At 40.9% G+C, this 16,570-nt stretch overlaps 1 long non-coding RNA gene across 1 annotated transcript; it reads left to right on the plus strand.

The window, feature by feature from the left end:
* The first annotated feature begins 9,531 nt into the window (after positions 1–9,531).
* On the plus strand, positions 9,532–15,791 carry LOC138823843 (uncharacterized). The gene is made up of 3 exons (XR_011370922.1): positions 9,532–9,815; positions 13,415–13,525; positions 15,663–15,791. It is a non-coding gene; the product is annotated as an uncharacterized lncRNA (long non-coding RNA).
* Positions 15,792–16,570: the final 779 nt, after the last annotated feature.

Below are 16,570 nucleotides of genomic sequence, written 5' to 3' on the forward strand. Positions count from 1 at the left end.
TGACCCTAGTCTTTCAGGGTGGCACCTCTGTCCTGCTGGTGTATATAGCCTAGCCTAACCTGGAACAGCAGCAGCAGCTGGCAGTGCTGGCAAAACACCCAGAATTGGGGCACAATGCCTCTTGGCACTTGCCCAGACCAGCCTGGGGCGGCAGCGGAGGCTGAGGTGGGGACAGCTACAGTGAACAAGTCCAGACCTGTGGTAGTTTGTGCCTCTCCATACTGGCCTGCATAAGTGGCCCAGCCTAACCTGAGACAACAGCAGTGGTTAACACCTGACTTGTAGTGGGGTGCCTGGCTTGCATAAGTGGCCCAACTGATCCTGGGGCAGTGGCAGCAGCTGGGGTAGTGACAACAGCTGTGGCAACAGCAGTGGGATCAAGAGTGGCAGCAAACAACTCTGGAAAGGTAGTGGGTGTGGCACCTCTCCATATTGGTTTGCATAAGCAGCCCATGGTGGCAAAGGTGGTGAACAACCCTAGACCTGAAGCAGGGTGTGGTGCTGAGCAACCCCAGAAGAGAATCCCTGGGCTGGCTTTGAACTTGAATACACAGATCTGAGCCTCCTGAGTAGCTAGAATTAAAGGTATTCACACCAGTAGGGTCTTCCTCTTGCAACCCCCCTAACTTTTTCTAAAATAGATAATTTCTTAGTTCAAACATGGAATTTAAGCAAATACAAGAGGATCAACATAATACTCTGTATTTTATCTGAGCATAGTGGAATCTCCCAGACTTTCCTGCCTGGGCTGGATTTGAAACGTGATCCTCACATCTCAGCCTCCTGAGGAGCTAGGAGGACAGGTGTGAGCCACCTGTGCCTGGATGATCTGGCCTTACACCACAGTGGACTAGGAGCCCCTGAAAGCTTTTCTTTAATTTTCCTGTGCTAGTTTTGGGGCTTGAACTCAGGGTCTGGGCTCTGGTCTCTAAAATTTTTCCTTCAAGGTTACCACTTTACCATTTGTGCCACAGCTCCATTTCTAGATTTTGGTAGTTAATTGCCAAGAAGTGTCTCATTAACGTCCTCTCCTGAGCTCGCTTGACCCTCGATCTATATCTCAGTCTCCTGAGTAGCTAGGATTTACAGGGGTTGAGCGACTGGTGGAATTGGGCTAGAAGCTTTTCTAAAGCAGGAGTTTTTCCCTGTGTTTGCCCTGACTCCTCCATTCAAAGGAGGCCTGAGGGTCAGGAGTTGTGAAAACAGGTTTCCAGCCACAGGAAATGGCTTTGGGTCCTTGGTGAAAAGAAAAGCTAATCGTCCCCCAGTGTGCTATTCTGGGACCCCACCCTCTGCCCTGTGACTCAAGTCAACTTTGACCCAGACTTGAATATCCTGCCAGACTTTTCTGAAGCCATAACACCTTCATACCATTCACACCACCTGTGCTACAGCACACCTCAGGACCTTTGCCCATTCTACACTTTCTGCCTGAGGCTCTCTGTCCTGTACCCATATATTAGAAATACTGTGAAATTTTGGCACTGGGTATATCACATCCTGGAGAAAGTCTTTCCTTCCCTTCTCCATATTTTTTTTTTTTAATATTGAGTTGCTAGACATGGAATTTGTGCAGGCTGACTGGCAAATGCTCTATATTGGTGTGTGTGTGTGTGTGTGTGTGTGTGTGTGTGTGTGTGTGTGTGTGTGTGTGTGTGTGTGTGTGTGTGTGTGTGTGTGTGCCAATCCTGGAGTTTTAATTCAGGGCCTGGATGCTATCCTATCCCTGAGGTTTTGTGCTCCAGGCTAGCACTGTACTACTTGAACAACAGCTCTTCTTCTGGATTTTTGGGTGTTTAATTGGAGAAAAGTTTCTTAAATTGACTTTTCCGCTTGCAATTAGGATCCTTCCTCCTGAGTAGCTTACAGGGGTGAGCCACCAGCACTGCCCTCTACTCTACCTCTTACCTATAACCTCGGCCCTCCTCTGAGTCCGAGAAGAATATGTCTCACCAGGATCAATTTTTTTTGCCCAGTCTTGGTGAGTGAACTCAAATCTCATACTTGGGAGAGACTCTAAACATGTGAAGACTGTGACAAATGTTTCCATTTAATTATGTATCATGTTTCAACACTTAATATAATGTTAATGAAAAATGAGTCAATGTCCTAAATTTTTGTGTATAATTTTATAATAGATGTGCAAAATATAATGTGTATAATAATACTAAATACAACAATCAATAAATGAATCAAAGAAAAATACAATACAAAATCAATAATAAAATTATAATCTGAAATTAACATACATATATAAGTATATATCATGTATTACACATGTATAGAAATATTTATTCCATTGCAGGGCCATCATTCAGGCCCTGGGAACTCTATCCTGAATTTGTTTTCCTCAAGGACAATGAGCTTCACATTCACCCATGGTACAAAAGAGTTACCTGGATGGTGAGCTCAAAAACTAGCAATGACAGAAATACTGGCCCCAGTTCCAAGACAGTGACTTAATTTTTTTAATGGAAGCAGTTATGATTATTCAGTTCCATACTGAGCATTAAAAAATAGTGTAGAGTTTTGTACAGCTATTCAAACATCCTGCCCTTACTTCCAAAGTGCTTCTCTGAGAACTACATTGTTTCTCCTTTTTTGTATGTTTTTTATTGTAAAAATGTTCTACAGAGGGGTTACAGTTCCAGGAGCAAGGTAATGAATACATTTCCTAATGAGCATTGTTTACTCCTCCTGTGTTTTTCCCCTATCATCCCTTCCCTCCCATCTCCACAACTACATCCCCCTGCTGAGGTCAGTGACTTAGTTTTTCATTTTTGGTTGGCACAAGGCTTGAACTCAAGTAATGGCAACTCTTTGCTCACATTTCTACAGATTTACCAAGACCCTGAGTTCAAATCCCAGGCTTTAAATTAAAACTTGCAGAAATTCCAAACTAGGGAGCTTTATTTTTTTTTAATTGTATTTTATTTTATTTGAGAACATACTGTACAGAGGGGCTACAATTACATGGGCAGGATAATGCATACATTTCTTACCAAGCATTGCAGTCTCCTCCTTTGTTTACCCTTCACTTCCCTTCCCAGCCTCCCCCCTCCCTCACCCAATTTTACCCCCCTCCCCCCACCCAATTATACCCCCCTCCCCCCCCCCACACCGACATTGTAAAGCTGGTTTTGACATGACATTTTGTACTTCTCATTGTTGCAACAGGTCCACCTGAATCCTTAAACGACTTGTTTGTCCCCATCTCCTCCACATGTTATACTGACATCAAATATAGTGAAAGCGGGGGTTACACTATGGGGGAGGGACATACAAAGCAACAAAGAAATAATCTTATAAATGCGTTAGAAACACATGCATGAAAGAAACGAAAACATTAAAATACATATTTAAGGGTTCATTTTCCTAACATCACATTATCTGACCTTTTCCGCTTGACTCATACCTATACTAGATATTGCAAATAAGGGAAACCCTGGGACCTATGCTTCTTTGCGCCTGGCTTACTTCACTTAATATTAGTTAAATAATTATACATATATATACATATGTATATATATATACATGTATATATATATATATATATATATATATATATATATATATGTATGTATGTTGATTTTGGCCAAGCATGGGGCTTGAACCCAGGTCGTGGAAATTCTACTTCAGCTTGGATATGCCTTAGCTGGGGTACAGTATCTGGACCCATAGCCGATCCTGGGCCAAGAGGGCTTTCAGGAAGAAAAAATCGTTGGAAAGCACAAAAAGTGGTGAGCTGCAGAGAGCTGGGGTTTTACGATTTTTTTTCTTTGAACAGTGACCATCCTGGGTCTGAATGACAAAGCTGCAAAGTGGACCTGACCTGCCATTGCTGGTGGCTGGCAGGCTATCAATGAAGCCATAGGCCAACCTGTCAACATAGTCCCTGGGTGAAATCGTAGTTCTGACATCAATCACAGGAGATCACAAGAGACTCATTCTTATGCATAGGAATACTGATTGAAAGAGAAGTTTATTCATCGGTCTACTGTAAAGTTGGATGCAATAATCCTAGAATGCTGATTGAGCTTAATTAATAGTTTATTAAGCATGAAAAGAGCAATATTCCTTCAATTGCGGTTTAATAAATACCTAAGAGTTGGTAGGAACATAGTGGGTGTCATTCTATCATACATAGACGGCTATGGAACTCTTTACAAATATGTATATTTATTTGTATACCTCCGTCTGCCTATCCATGTATCCCTGTTTTGGCTAAACCTGGGGGTCGATCTCAGATCCTAGGAACCACTTGACATCTTCATTGGCTAGAGGCTGCCATGCTCAAACTCACCCAATCATGAATTGGGCCTGCTAGGCACTAAGCTCAGATCCTGGCACTGCCAGGCATAATTGAGAACACATCTAACATCTAGATCTTATGTGACATCTAGATCTTATGTAAACAATGTAATAAATGCTATAGGTGTCATCAGAGTCAATAAAATAAATTCTAAATAAATGAATGACACAAGAAATAAAATAAATAACCACACCGAACACAATATGGACTGATCATCTGTAAGGAAGTATAAATACTATCTTTGAAATATACATAAGGAGGGCTGGGAAGGTGGCTCAGTGCTAGAGCTCCTGCCTTGCATGCATGAGACCCTGGGCTCAATTCCTCAGCACCACATAAGCAGAAAAAAAACCCCGGCAGTGGCGCTGTGGCTCAAGTGATAGAGCACTAACCTTGAGATGATGAACTGAGGGACAGCGCCCAAGCCCAGAGTTTAGGCCCAAAAGTGGCCCCCCCCAAAATTATATACAGAGAATCTTTTCTATGACTGAGGCTTGAATTCAGTCCCCCTATGCGGAGGGAATGGCGGGAGATCTTGAGGTACTAGTTTCTGGCCTGGGAAGAGTCATGGATGTGATTGATCTCATCCTTGAATGAGTAGTTTGTGCATGATGCAAGTAGGAAATGATAGGCAAGACTCATGGAGTATCGATTATTTGTAAAGAAGTTGATGAAGCATGACAATAATCATCACAGTCATGAAATGGAGGCATCAGTAAAGATCCAAGAATCTGTATTCACACAGATTGGATTCCACCACAGGTTACCATCTCTCCTACTCTATACATGCATACTACCTTCAGCTTATGAATGGATGACTGCTGTGCTCACCGCTCTCCCCTGGGAGGGGGGCTCAATCGCAGGTTCCAAAGGCTGGTGTGCTCATGTGGACAAATTCACCACTTGGTCCTGCTAGGCACCGAGTTCAGATTCCCTGCCCTGCGAAAATATTTATGTTGATGTCAGAAGTCAATCATTGCACCTGTTTTCTTTCTGTGCATGTCCTGGATCTCAGCTAGGATGGACAATGCTTGAGCCACCCTGTGGCCATGGGAATAAGTTGTTATCCATGTCAGCCCAGTTATTCCTGTCATCATATACTCAAGAAAATACACAATACACCCATGAATAGCATACAAAATAAAGAGAATAACTACACTCAATGAACGATGCAGTCCACACACGGATGTGAATATACATCCCATGTTTCAATGATCATTGAGGACTATTTTGGCCTCCCTGGGGCTCGATCTCAGTTCCTGGGAACGGCCCAGCTCCTTAGTGGCTCACAGTCTGGTGTGATCACGTGGACCCATTGGGCAGTTTGGCCTCCTAGGCCAAAAGTTTGAGTCCCAGCACTGCCAAAAATTCACCCTGATATAAGAAACCAGTCGTTGCACTTGTTTTCCTGTACTGGGCAAGTTCTGGGGCTCAGCTAGGAAGGAGAATGTATATGCAACTCTATACTCATGGGAATAGGTTGTCATCCAGTTCACCACAGTTATATTTGTCATCCTATACTCAAGGAAATACACAATACATCAATGAATAAGACACAAAACAAAGAGAATGACTACACCAAACGCAAGATGCCGCCCACCCATGTTTGGAAATATAGATCCTCTATTTAATTATGAATTTATGACTATATTGGCCCCCACCAGAGCTCCATCTCAGGTCCCAGGAATGGCCTAGTTCCTTAGTGGCTTAAAGCCTGGTGTGCTCACCATGACCCATTCACCAATTGGGCCTGCTAGGTTTGAGTTCAAATTCCTGCACTACCAAACTATTTATTCTGATGTGAGAAGCCTAAGGTGGCACAGGTTTTCCTGTCCTGTGAATGTCCTGGGTCTCATTGAGGATGGAGAATGCTATATTGGTAACTCTTAGCCATGGGAATAGGTTGTCATCCATGTCAGCACAGTTATATCTGTCACCCCATACGCAATAAAATACACAATACATCCATGAAAAAGACACAAAATAGAAAGAATAAATACACTGAATGCAAGATGCATACCACACCTGTAAGTAAAGAAAAATCTTATGTTTTAAAAAGGTGGGCTTGTTATTTTGTCCAGTGCTGGGGCTTCAAATCAGGCCCTGCACCAGGCCTGATATTCTATTCTTCAAAGATGGTGAGCTTCCCCTTCTTCCACAGTGCAACAGAATTATCCAGACCTGAGCTAAAAATCCCAGCACTGACAAAAAATTCATATTGATGTCAGAAACTAAAAATCCCAGCACTGACAAAAGATTCATACTGATGTCAGAAGCCAGTCGTTGTGACTTTTATCCTCTCCTGTGAAAGTCCTGGGTCACAAATATGATGGAGAATGCATGGACAACACTGTCACCTTGGTAATGGGTTCTCATCCATGTCAGCACTGTCATAGCAGTCACCATACTTATTAAAATACACAATACCTCCATGAATTAGAGACAAAATAAGGAGAATAATTGCACTGAACCCAAGATGCTAACCAAACATATATGTCAATATAGATCCTTTGTTAAATTATGAATTTCTGACTATAGTGGACCACCCTTGGAATCAATGTCATATTCTGGGATTGGCCACACTCCTTAGTTGCTCACAGGTTCATATGATTACCTTGACTGATTGGCCAATTTGTTTTGCTCTGCCCTGAGTTCAGATACCAGCACTATCAACAAGTGGTTCGTGGAGTAAGAAGGAGAGTGTGAAACTTTTTTTCCTTTTCTCTGAGAATCCTGGGGGTAAGGCATGAGAGAGAACATTTCTACAAATCTAGATGTTCTGTGATAGGTTGTCATCAATGTAATAAACACATTGAGTACATAAATGAATAAAACAGAAGATACTAGGAACAACCCCACCAAACATGTATGGACTGAACATCTATAGGTAAGTATAAATCCTATTTTAACAATATATAGAAATAGTATGATTTCCAGGTCTGGGTCTTGAATTCAGGACTAGTGAACAGACCTGACTTTTTTATTTTCATGTAAGGTGATCTTCCCCTTTATGCACATTGCTGCAGATTTACCCAGAGCCTGAGTTACAATCCAAAGCCTGTAAGAATAAACTGTGTGAATTGCAAGCCAGGGAGTTAATTTTTTTCTCAGCATGGGTCTTGAACTCAGGTCGTGGCAACACTGCCTCAGCTTTGATCACACTAGGATGGGGTGCAGCCACTGGACACACAGGTGCTTCTGGGATTCTACACCCCCACGTTTTGCAAGGAAAACAATGCACAGAAAAATGTGGCCTTTTATGTTTTCTTCCTTTGCACAGTGACCCTTCTGGGTCTGAATGACACTGTTGCAAAGGGTACTTCACCTTGCATTTCTGAAGGCTGGCAGACAATCAAAGAAGCCATAGGCCCACGTGGCAACATAGGCCCTCATTTCAAATCCCCATACTGACACCAACCAATGGCAGGAAGTACTAAGAAACTGGTTCCCATCCAAAGGCATAACACTGGAATTTTGTCAATGTCACAGTTGAATGAGTTGATCGTGAATGATGATCCTATAAAATTAAACAGCATCATTTCAGAAGGCTGATTGATTTTATTTAATATTTATGAAGCATTAAAAGAATATTATTACTTACAGGAACACAATAATTTCAGGACACTGAGTGCTTTCATTAATATTTTAAGGATGAAAACAATAACATTAATTACATGGATGCATAATAAATACCCAGGAATTGGTAGGAATATAGTCTATATAACTGAATAATGTATAAACATCTCTGGCACTCTATAAACACACACACACACACACACACACACACACACACACACACACACACACACACATATGGCATCTACATGTCAATCTGTTCTTCTTTGGTTAACCCCAGGGGTTCTCAGGTCCTTGGAACAACCTGCACCTCAATTTCCCCCAGGATGGCATGTTTGCACTCACCCATTCATGAATTTGGCCTTGTAGGCCATGAGTTCAGATGTCAGTACTCCCAAACAATGAATTGTGGAGTAAGAGGATGATGGTGACACATGGGTTCCTTTACTGTGCATCTTCTGTGTGTCAGGTATGAAGTGGAATACATCTGTAGACCTATATCCTATGTAGTCAATGTTTTATGTGCTATAATAGTCAATACAATAAATGGTCAATACATGAATAAAACAAAAAATAAAATAACTACTCTGAATGCAATACGGAGTCAACATATGTATAAGAATATAAAACATATATGTAAATTGTACATGAATAGGGTGTTTTCTAGTGCTGGTGATCGTTTTCAAGCCTAAGGAACAAACTTGAATTTTTTGACTTTAAGGAAGCAAGCTTCCTCTTCCCACACAGTGCAACAGAGGTACCCAGACTATGAGTTCCAATCCCAGTCCTGGTAGAAAAAACTCACCTTTATAGTATTTGAGGCCCAATTCTTAGGTATTTCATTATGCCTCCATTTGATGACTGTGATTGATTAAATGCTTAATAAACTATTAACTAAAATCAATCAGTGTCATGTAATATAATTGTGTATAATTTTATCCTAGAATCATTCAAGAACTGTTCGTTCAATCATGACTTACATCACATTACAATGGTAATCATATGGATAGGAACAAGTTTCTTAGGATCTCCTACCATTTGGAGGTGGCACGACCAGGATTTGAATTGTGGGGTCCAGCTCCCACCACTTCAACCCGAGGATCGGGAACTCACCAGTCTGCCCAAGAACATCAACAAGGCCAATGATTAGGCAGGCACCAGTGGATCTCAGCAGTCCTTGTTGATACTTACAAGGCTGTGAATAGAGGATCATGGTCAAGTCACCCTAAGCAGGAAAATCCTTGAGACCCCTGTCCAACTTCAGTGCCAACAAAGCCAGAAACCTTGTGGCTCTAGTGTAGAGGACCAGCCTTGAGCAAAAGCAGCTCATGAACTGTGCCCAGATCCTAAGTTCAAAGTCTGGGACTGGCAAAAAACAGAACTATACAGCAATCTGTGTAGCCATCCAGTTAAAGCAGGTCACCCTATTCTCTCCAACTGAATTGGACAGAATTTCCTGGGAAAAAGGCTGGGAGAACCACTGTCATCTTGACTCCGCCCATGCTGCTTGCTTCACAGGATTCTGGCCACACCCCCATTCTTTCATGCTTCTTTCTGACCAATGGGATACAAGAATGGTGGCCATGCCCACATTCCATGCTGCCAGGTAGCACTGGGATTCCCTCTGTTAGTTTACACCACTACCAGCAGTTCAGGAAGGTAGAAGGGGCTGAGTCCTGAGGAAGAAACTCGAGGTGACTTTGGAGTATAGTAGAAAATTGATGCTCCCACCCCACCTGGCCCCTCCCCTCCCTTCACGCAGTGCCAGGTTTCAAACCTCAATCAATGTGTAGCTGCCAGCCGGCCTAAATCCCAGACCTGGTCCCTGCCCCTAGTCTTCTGCTCTGGGCCCATGTGTCCACAATGCTGGCGCCATCGCTGCTGCCCCAATTGGAGCAGCTGCCAACAGCTTCTCCCTGCAGCACAGGTGAGTTTCTGTCCCAACAACAACCTACCCTGGGTCAAACACCCCTCTGGGGGCACCATGATCCCCCTGCTTGTTTCCTCTCCATGGCGCTGATGAGCCACCTTTCTGTCTTGAGGATTTCTGAGATAGAAACTACAAATATGCTCAGGCTGGGCTGGATCGCGGTCCTCCTGTGAAAGGTATGCTCCACCAGGCCTGGTCCTCTGTAATTGGGATTATAGACATGTGTCATGCTCAGTCATCGGTTAACATGGATTATCCTAAACTCAGTCCATAGCAGCGGATTCTTGACCACACGTGAAGCTCTTGGTAGGGCCTCAACCATTGGACCTCAGTCTCCTCACAGGACAGTTGTGAGGAAACAAGGGATTTATACAGAGCGATCTCTGGAAAAGAGAGGTAATGGCCTTCAGATAAGGTTTTGGCAATTCTGTGAGCATATGACAGGAAGATACCAGAAAGGGCTCAGGTGGGGCCTGTTATTAATAGTGCAACAGGTGTGGGATTATGAACCGAAACATGGCTCTCTTTCATTACTACCCTATCCCAATAAGGAAGGGGATCCTTCACTTTGTTCAGTTTTGCAGCTGGGGAATCCGAGGCAAAGAGAAGCCAGATGACCTACTTATGACCTCAAGTTCACAGGAAGCTCGGCCTGACTTCTCTACCATGCTCCCTAGGACAATGGGTGCTATTCAGTCCACTTCTTGTGGTGGGAAGTCCACTTCTTTCAATCGTGGTTCTTGAACTCTAGGATTGGGCATTGTTCCCGAGCTCCTCAGCTCAAGGCTAGCGCTTTATCACTTGATCCCACAGTGCCACTTCCAGTTTTCTGGTGGTTCTTTGGAGATAAGATTCTCAAACACGTTCCTCCAGGGCTGTCTATGAACCATGATCCTCATATCTTAGCCTCCAGTGTAGTTAGGATTAGAGTTTTATGCCACTGGCACCTGATTCAAGTGTAATTCTGATTTTCTCTCTCTCTCTCCCTCTCTCCCTTTCTCCCTCTCTCCCTATCTCCCACTCTCCCTCCCTCCCTCCCTCCCTCCCTCTCTCTCTCTCTCTCTCTCTCTCTCTCTCTCTCTCTCTCTCTCTCTCTCTCTCTCTCTCTCTCTCTCTCTCTCTCTCTCTCTCTCTCCTCTCTCTCTCACTGTAGCTCTCAGGAACGGGTAGAATGGGTGCTGTAGGAGGTGGGCCAACGTCCCCAGGTAGCTGGAACCCAAGATGGCCCACTCATTCTGGAGTTGGGCTGTGGGTAGGGAGCTGTCTCGTTCAGCATGTTGATACATCTCCATGAGATCAGCCCTCTGAGCCCTTGCAAGACTGTCAGGGTTATTCATTTTCCATCTAGCCTTACTGGATTTATTATATTGTATTCTTTTCTACATTATTTTCTAGCACCTGGCCAATATTATGGTACATAGTTACTGAATGAAAATGTAAACTTAAGAAAGTCATTTAGGGATCTGGGAATGTGGCTTCATGATATGATGATTGCCTTGCATGCATGAAACCCTGAATTCAATTCCTCAGTACCACATAAACAGAAAAACACTGGAAATGGTGCTGTGCCTCAAGTGGTACAGTGATTGCCTTGAGCAAAAAAGCAAAAAAAAAAAAAAAACCAAAGCAAAAAACATTTAATTAGTAAATGAAAAATAAAGAACCCATACTTGGAATATGTAATTGCTCCTGCCATACTGACACCTGACAATAGTCCATAATTCATGTACTTTTTCTTATATTAGGATATTGTGTTGAAAAAAAGTTTTGTTCATTAGGTCAGAGCAATTAATGTCTTGAATGTGCTTAGATGTCAGGTGAAGATTAATTCTGGAAATTCAAAGATTCCAGGTTTTTGAATGGCCTCTGCTAATCACAATGAGAAGGGTAGTCTAAGTGAGATTTGGAAATCTTTTTGGTTATTCATGGCACCACAACGGCAGAGGCAAATTAACAGTTGTGACAGAAGAGAAGGAATAACTCCAGAATTAATGACTAAATGATAGTTACTAACGTATACCAGAAACGTTATAGAGAACCATTTTTGGTTATTGAACAAATAGTTATCAACTAGTCTTATTCCGCATTACCTTTAGCATTCTAAATCTCTTAGGCTACTTCTTAATCTCTGTGTAATACATGTATCTCCTTCTGTGCTGTTTTTTCTTACCTTAAATTCTTTGCTTTCTAAAAATCTTAGTCTTTCTATATTTCTCTATGAACATTTCCTGATACTAAATACACCTACACAGACTGCAGAGAATGCTAACTAAGGGTCCCATAGCTCATGAGTCATTAATGAAACAACATGGAAAAGGAGGACATATTTATTGTTACCTCAAATTTTCTGAAAAGCTGCAATGCCATCATTTGATTCAAATTTCCGTTATTTGTCTACATAGTGTCATTCAGTGCACATAAATGCAAATATGAGCTGGGTGCTGGTGGATCACGCCTGGAATCCTAGCTATTCAGGAAACCAGAGAATTGTGGTTCAAAGACAGCCTGGTCAGGAATGTCCATGAGACACTTATCTTTAATTAACCACCTGAAACCCGGAAGTGGTGCTGTAGCTTAAGCGGTAGAGCACTCAATTTGAGCTGAAGAGCTGTGCGAGTGTGCCCAGGATCAGAGTTCAAGCCCCACAACCAACAAAAAGTGCAAATATTACCTTAAGTTTCCCCAAAAGGAAGGACAAGATCAATAATCTTCCCAAGCAGAAAAAATAATTTCAAAAGGATTCAGTGCACCTACTTTTGCTGAGTTATTTAAGTTATGGCTTCTTTGCTAGACATATTCTCTTCCTTTAAAAATTGTCAAATACTAGCTTTACAATAAACTTCATCTAATATTTTTTGTTTCAAAAGAGAAGTCTATACAGTTGATGTCACTTAGCTTTCTTACTATCTTAATTCAAAGCCAAACCAGGCAGGAGAGTATGTCAAACTCTTATCGCAAATTGAACACCAAAAAACCAGAAGTGGAGTTTTGGCTCAAACAGTAGATTTCTAGCTTTGGGGGCAGGTGGGCAGGAAAGACAACTGTTCAGGGACAGGATCCAGCCTCTGGGTTCAAGGCTCAGGACTAGCACAAACTAAACAAACAAGCAAATAAAAATCCCAGATTTATCTTTGGGGCCCTCCTTAAAGGTGAACTGGTCAGAGTAGAGGCTTCTTTTGCTGATCATATTGACTGGATCCTGCTTTTTTGGAATCCTTGTTGCTCTGGAGAACTCAGAACCAGACCAAAGGAATTGATAACTGACTCCTGCATCGAGAATCATCTCAGGGGTGAAATATCCATCTATAAGACACTTTAAAACCTCTATGTCTTTGTTACTTTGCAGGAGAACACTTTTAAAACAATGTTATTTCCTTTTGTTTTATACTGGCCTTCAAATGGTACATTATTTCTTTTTGTAACACTATGAACTAGAAGTTTACAGAAAAAAATTATATGAGTAAAGAACACACTCAAAAAGCCAGGGACAGAGTTTCCTTCAAGCCTTGGGATACTTTTTTGTACAGTAAAAAGGAAAGCACAAGGTAACTTGAACTTTGTTTTTCCTCTATGTTCCATTCCTCTCCTGGGGTCAGTTTCCACATCCAGTAACAGTTACTTCCAGTAACAATCGATGGTGCTGCTTGAGGTATACTGAATGTTTTCTGGCTTCACTGCAAGAAGACTAGAACACCTATGGACCTGAGGTAAAACGTATTTCAGAGAAAATTTAGTAAAGAGAAAATATGAAATTTATATTGCTTATAAATATATTATACATGAGTACATTGAGTTCAAACTTTGTAAGTTCTCTGTAAGTTAAGGCGAATTTTAAATAGGAAGAAGGTTTTCAGAACATTCTTTTTGTGACTGTACGTGCTGTTCATTATTTCCCAAGTATGCATGAGCTAACAGTAGGGAAACAATAGCAATAATAGGAGAAAGAGAAGTTCTGTGTTTAAGTATAAGGGTTCCATACAGTATAGAAGACTACAAATAAGCAACATTGAAACAATAAAGCCAAGTCCAGTATGTAGATTTATGAGAGTGATATACAGAAAGCAAGACTCCTATGTGGAACATGAAGTATGAGGCCACTCCCATTCTAAATCATGCTTGCTAATCATGCAACTTTGTAGAAAGTACAATGGAAGAATAATTCTGTTTTCAATGCAAGTCAGATATAAAAGCATGGATTTAACTGGAAAAATGTCCATCTTGTGAGAGCAGGGATTATGCTAGCAATAAACTGGTGCCTAAGATCTCATTTCTTTTTTTTCTTTACACACACACACAGACACACAGACACACAGACACAAACACACACACATACACACACACACACACACACACACACATATATATATATATATATATATATATATATATTTGTTGGCGGTGATCTTGGGACTTGAACTCTGGGCCTGCGAGCTGTCTCTCTGCTATTCAGCTCAAGCTAATGCTCTACTACTTGATCCACAGTGCCAATTCCAGTTTTCTTTTAGTTAATTTGAGACAAGAGTCTCTGGGAGTTTCCTACCGGGGCTGGCTTTGAACCTCAATCCTCATATCTCACCATGACCCAGCTTACGATCACATTCCTAACAGTGTACACTCAAGATGTGTAATGTGTCTGTTCATCTATCTTTATAAGAATTCTTTAGTTAGGGATGAAAGGTATCTCATAGGTACAGAGCTTGCCTCGCATGCATGAGGCCCTTGGTTCGATTCCTCAGTACCACTTAAGCAAAAAAGAAAAAAGACAAAATTGGCGCTGTGACTCAGGTGGTAGAGGGCTAGCCGTGAGCTGAATTGCTGAGGGACAGAGCCCAGGACAAGAGTTCAGGCACCATGACCAGACACCCCACCAAAACAACAACAAAAAAGAATTCTTGAGTTAAAAATATGGGCTACAGCTTAGACATTACTCTCACAAAAATGTTTGTCGTTTAAAAGTTGATACTCCTGGAGAAATAAAACCTAAGAATGTAAAGGAGTCTGGGAAGTTCTATTGGCATCCAGCCTGGGCAGAACACTCTTTGCAACAGTATATAAAATTAAGCAGTCAAAATCTGGATTGGAAGAATGGCTCAATTGATGGAATATCAGTCATGAGCAAGATTGCTGAATAAAAGCTTGAGGCTTTTGCATATATACATACAGACATACACATACACCCAGAGGCACTTATATATGTACACACAAATACACAAATGAAACAACTCTCAGAATGTGTAGAAAAGTTACAAAACAATAAATATATGTCCTGAACAAGACTAGAATCAAGTGATAATTTTTAATATTTGAAAGTCCTCAAATGAACTTCCTTCAAATAAGTTTGAGAATATTACATTGGTAGGGATCAGAGATAGTAAAAATCAATAATCATTATAAAGGGATCAGATCCATGGAGGAATGAATCAGAGATCTGGCCGGTGCATTTGAAAATGTTCATATCCTCTATCAAATGTTAGAACATCTTTGAAAATAGTAGATAAAGTCTAAGCAGTCACTCTGGTGTATAATATCACTGGAGAAGTTCAGAATTGGTAGTCTATATCTAGATTAAATAAACCAAGAAACTATGGCAGGGCAATGTGATACAAGCTTAGAATTCTAGCACTGAGATTAAGACAGGAGATTAGATAATGGAATTTCATAGTGATACCTTCCCTGGACCAAGGTGTATAATTTTGTCTTAATAAAACAAAACAAACAAGAAAGGAATACATAGTTGGACATTTGGGCTAATTTTGTCATTATGTTTTGAGAAGTCAAATTTCCTGTTGAAATGCAACTCATACTTAATCCTCACTTGTGTTTTAAATTCTCTCTTCATTACAGAACATTCCTAGATGCAAAATGACTCATGATTCCCATCCAAAATTTGAAAAAATAAGTTATCATCATTCTGTTGTAACCCAAAGAAATGATGAAGAATTACACAAGCTTAAGCTTGGAAAAATAGCAAAGTTCATCTAATGAAGGATTTTGAAGATCTTGCTAAATTAGAATTTAGATTTAAAATATTTTGGTTTTGTTTGTAATTTTATATTCTATAGGATTCTACAAAATTGTTTTTAAGTAGAGGGTTTAATTGACATTCACAAATGATTTTGCATTCTATGTGCCTAGAATATTCTTTCAAAAACTTAGTAAATAGATAATTCCAACAGTTCATGTATGAAATGATAATGTGAATGTTGTAGACAGAGTTGCCAACAAATTGATGACATTAATTTATAAATTTAGAATAAGAGGAAATTTTTGGAGTCTTTGGTATAACATGGTATGAAGAGCATAATCGTGTGACATCTTCTTTCTTCTACCTGTATGTAACACAGGAAGCAATTTCCTTAATTATTTGCTACTGTATACACTGAGAAAAATGTTACGTTTGGGGTTTGATTTTATTTTTGTTTTTGTTTTATTGGTTTGTCCTAGGGCTTTTACTCTGGGCCTGGACACTGTCTCTGAGCCTGTTTATGCTCAAGGCTCGTGCCCTACCACTTCAACCTCAGTGCCACTTGCATCTGGGTTTTGCTGAGAAGTTTATTGGAGATAAGAATCTAGGGAATATTCTTGCCTGGGTGGGCTTTCAACTATAATCTTCCAATCTTAGCATCCAGAATTTATATGATAGCTAAAAATTATAAATATAAGTAATATTTGCAAATGTTCTGATCTTAAAAATACCAGTGGGGGGAAAATGATGCAACCCAGTTTATTGTGGTGTTCTTACCAGAACATGA

The sequence above is a fragment of the Dipodomys merriami genome, unplaced genomic scaffold (genome assembly GCF_024711535.1).
Source record: "Dipodomys merriami isolate MVZ:Mamm:240054 unplaced genomic scaffold, mDipMer1.0.p SCAF_124, whole genome shotgun sequence".
Classification (NCBI taxonomy): Eukaryota; Metazoa; Chordata; class Mammalia; order Rodentia; family Heteromyidae; genus Dipodomys; species Dipodomys merriami.